A 4,448-nucleotide genomic window follows, 5' to 3' on the forward strand; every position below is an offset into this window, starting at 1 on the left:
GCCGGAGTTCGGGCGAGACGCAAGCGAGAGCTAGGGGGCACAGGAAGGCGAGCTGGGGCGTGCTACGGGCTTGTGGAGACGTTCTGAGCACGATGGTGCACTCAGGTGGGAGCTCCAGTGGCTCTGGCCACGACGGCGACGAGGCACGGCGGCGGCGAGCTTCGGCCGTGGTGGAAGAAGGAGCTAGGGGACGAAATCAGGTGCGGGGAGTGAGGGGAAGAGAAGAGGAGCTCACGGGGAGTCGGACGAGACGCTAAGTGGGCTCGGGGACGTCCTGTCGGCGACGAATTGAACGGCGGCGATTGCCGGCCGTGGCGATGAAGATGGCGGTGATGGCGTGGCTACGGGGCACCCGGCGTCGCATGCGTCGTGGTGGAGCTTCATGGGGTCGGGACGGAGCTCCTGAGCTCATCGGAAGGGCGAGGGGTGGCCGGTGGCTATGGATGCGACGACAGCGCCCTCCGGTGGCTCTCGGTGGTGCTCCAAATCGAGAGAGGGAGAGAGCCAGAGCGAGCAGAGAGAGGGATAGCGGTCGGGGACGCCTCCGTGACGTCGTTAGAGGGCTCGGGGAGGAAACAGGAGGTGGCCAGGGGAAGCAGGAGGTGGCGCGCGCGGCGGCGTCGCGGTGTCTGTCCTCCTGGCAGGGAGGAAGACGACAGGGGGAGGGGTGGAGATGGGCTGGGCTGGCCAGGTGGGGGAGCTGGGCCAGGCTCTGGTGGGCTGCACGGTAAGGCCAGGTAACTTCCTTCTCTCTCTCTCTTTTATTTACTGTTTTCTATTTTTGTTCTGTTTTATTTAATTGGCACTGAATTTTTAATTCAAACAGAATTTGAAAACAGTGCCAAAACTCCCCTGGATATTTTTAAAGTCACTTAATGGACTTCTCCACACATAACAAAAATATCTCAGGTCATTTGAAAATATATTCATTATATATTATGAATATAACTCCAAATTCAAATAAAATATTGATTTAAAATCAGAGCCCAATAATTCCTTAGAAATGTCCCAAAATTTTGGTTTGATTTATAACTCTTGCCAAAATTGTCAGAGCTATTTCTAGGGCATTTTGGATTTACTGATTGCAATTTTAGGGCTTCTTGCCCCTCTTTACTTAGGGTTTTGAGGCTTCCAATTTCCCTCAGTTCAAATTTCAGAATTTAAACATGATGCACACACCAGGCAGCACCAGAAGCTAGGGATGTGACAGCCTCGCACACACGCACGTACGTGTATGAGAGAAACGCGCATCGCTCGGCCCCCGACCTCCCACCGTAACCGAGAACTCCCCAAAATTTTCCTCCCCCTCGCTTCTACCACGGTTTTTTCTGTCATGGACGGCCCAAAGAATGTCATGCAACTGCGTCTCCGGCCCGCCCAGGACGAAAAGCCCATTTTCTGTCATGATTTTTTGTCATAGAAGTAGGAGCCCACCACATGTATGATGATACCGGGTTTTGTCATAATTATCATCATAGAAGTGTCATATGTATGACAAAAAAAAATTTCGTTCGGCCCAAAATGTCACGGATGTGTCTTTTTTGTAGTGAGAGCTCCCGTAGGGTCTGGTGCTTTGCCGGGTGGAATTCCCATAAATTGCAAGTCCAGTGTTGACAAGGAAGAATCCGGCGAACTAACATCACCTGGACTACATTGACAAGTTTGATGTTCTTGTCTCCATATCCTTGACGCGCATTTGGAGCACCGACAATTCGTCAGACGAAGACTAGTTCAGGCCCTTCTTGGGCCAGGACGTAAGCCGCAGGGGGGCTTCAGATCGGAATTCGGGAGCAGCGGCCCATTCGTTGCTGCGTGGCTCTGTGATGTAAAACCACTGCTGCTGCCACTCCTTGACGGAATCATTGAAAGTACCTATTGGCCATGCGATGTTGGGCATCTTGCTCACCATGGCGCCTCCGCACTCGGCGTGCTCGCCGCTCACTACCTTGTGCTTCACATTGAAAACCTTCAGTCATAAGCCGAAGTGTGGCGAGATGCGGAGAAAGGCCTCGCACACGATGATGAATGTCGAGATGTTCAGGAAGGAATTGGGGGATAAATCATGGAAATCGATCCTGTAATAATACATGATGCCGCGAATGAATGGGTGGAGGGGAAACCCTAGCCCGCGGACAAAATGAGGGAGGAATACCACCCTCTCGTGGGGTTCCGGAGTGGGGACGATCTGTCCCGCCGTCGGAAGACGGTGGCCGATTCTCTTGTCCAGATACTCGGCCTCCCGAAGCTTTTTGATATCCTTCTCTCGGATGGTAGAGGCCATCCACTTGCCTCTTGCTCCGGACATTTTCGGAAGACCTTTGTGGGCGGAGAAGACGAACGCTTGGGCGCTGATGCTCGAGCGACGAGGAATGGATGAGTAGAGGAAGAAGAAGGCGTGGGTGAAGGGAGTTCTTATCCCCTTATAAAGGAAGCAGGGATCCTACGCCTCCCCACTTGCCCGGTAAACTCGCTTATTCCCCAAGCGCCGCGATTGATGGCGCGGTTGGGTTACTCACACCCGTATTGATGAGAATCCCGTGATAAGGGGACACGATATCTGCTTCGACAAGACGTGCTAATAAAACTGCCTCGCGATATGTGCGGTGGCTGGTTGAGAAAAACGGTTCGAATAATGACCGAGCCGTGGCGTGATGTCACACTATGAAAAGTTGTCAGCAGATTAGATTTGTGGAATATTGTGCTCTCTACGGCGGTATGTGGAATTTGTTTTGCAGAGCCGGACACGATCCTCGCGTTCAAAATCTTCTATGGAGTATTCGGAGAAGGAACCCGCCTTGCAATGCCGAAGACAATCTGCACGTCGGACTCATCGTCATTGAAGCCTAGTTCAGGGGCTACTGAGGGAGTCCTGTATTAGGGGGTCCTCGGACAGCCGGACTATATACTTTGGCCGGACTGTTGGACTATGAAGATACAAGATTGAAGACTTCGTCCCGTGTCCGAGTGTGACTCTCCTTTGCGTGGAAGGCAAACTTGACAATTCGGATATGTAGATCTCCTTCTCTGTAACCGACTCTGTGTAACCCTAGCCCCCTCCGGTGTCTATATAAACCAGAGGGTTTAGTTCGTAGGACAAGAACAATCATAATCATAGGCTAGCTTCTAGGGTTTACCCTCTACGATCTCGTGGTAGATCAACTCTTGTATTACTCATATCATCAAGATCAATCAAGCAGGAAGTAGAGTATTACCTCCATCGAGAGGGCCCGAACCTGGGTAAACATCGTGTCCCCCGCCTCCTGTTACCATTAGCCTTAGACGCACAGTTCGGGACCCCTACCTAAGATCCGCCGGTTTTGACACCGACACTCTCTTTTTAAAACAATCCCTTAAATATGTCTACATAGTGATCAAAGTATACTTTCTCCTATTGGGTTTATATAAGTTCCACCATATCTTGTGTCAAAATTTAACCATAAATTAAACTAATGAAATTTTATTTTTATGTAGTAAAAATTATACCAATGAAATATGCATTCCCGTGTAAATCCAATGGCACAATTTTTGTTACATATAAATTATATTTAACTAGTCAAATTTATGATCAAAGTTCGACATGAATTACAAAGGAGATTGATAAAAGCGGAACGTTGTTTGAATGATTTTTCAATATTGGCCAACTCAAGCCATATTGCATGTGAAACCTGGGTGTGCGTCTAGCATCGTTGAAGGGCATGTGGAGGTGTGTCTCCGACGAATCTCGCAGGATTTAGTCGGTGGTTGTCTTTGATGGATCTGCTTAGATCGTCTACGTTCGTGTCTTTAGATTGGATCCTTTCGACCTACGTTGCTCTTTATCGACGGCGTATGCTGTTATGCTGCATTAGTCCTGTAGGCCTTAGCACGACGACTTCCCGACTGTCTACTATAACAAGTTTTTCTGGCTTCAGTGAGGGAGGGGAGATGACGACGAGGTGCGCCCGGCTCGCTTCTCTTGGATCTAGATGTAATTACTTTTTATGTTTGTTTTTATTGTCATGATTGATGAATAGTTTGAGAGTTTGCTATTTGACTTTTTTAGTATAAAATTTTCAGTAGGACACCTTGGCCACAAACCTCATTCTACACAGCCCGGCCTCTACAGCATTCCGGAACAATCTAGCCCAGCTTTCAGACCGGATGGGACGGATTACCAACCAGATCCACGCCAAGCTCTCCATCCGAAAGACCGAAACCCCCGAACCGGAGGGTGTTTTCGTAAAATCGGAGCAGGATAAGCTCCTGGGCCGGGGGATAAAGGGGGTGTGGGCTTTGGCCGTAGCTCTAGCACTTTCGCCGCTGCTCTCCGCTTTCATAGGGTTTATCTCTTTCCTCCTCCCCTCTCGCGCACGGCAGCCAGATTCCGTACCGCAGGTGAGCCACCACGCCGGCCGGAGCTCGGAGATAAGGTAGCCGCCGCTTGGCAGCGCTCGATTCCTGCTTGATGG

At 50.2% G+C, this 4,448-nt stretch overlaps 1 protein-coding gene across 3 annotated transcripts in view; it reads left to right on the forward strand.

Annotated features, from left to right (window-relative positions):
* Positions 1-4,245: 4,245 nt before the first annotated feature.
* The window catches only part of LOC119336586 (20 kDa chaperonin, chloroplastic-like), a 2,940-nt gene continuing 2,737 nt past the window's right edge, over positions 4,246-4,448 (forward strand). The window contains exon 1 of one of the 3 annotated variants that reach the window (XM_037608630.1): positions 4,246-4,374. The gene's annotated coding sequence lies outside the window, so the exon portion shown is untranslated. Of the gene's footprint in view, positions 4,410-4,448 lie in introns of all 3 variants that reach the window. The other 2 variants (XM_037608631.1, XM_037608633.1) reach the window with 2 other exon arrangements.

Source organism: Triticum dicoccoides, chromosome 7B, assembly GCF_002162155.2.
Source record: "Triticum dicoccoides isolate Atlit2015 ecotype Zavitan chromosome 7B, WEW_v2.0, whole genome shotgun sequence".
Taxonomy (NCBI): Eukaryota; Viridiplantae; Streptophyta; class Magnoliopsida; order Poales; family Poaceae; genus Triticum; species Triticum dicoccoides.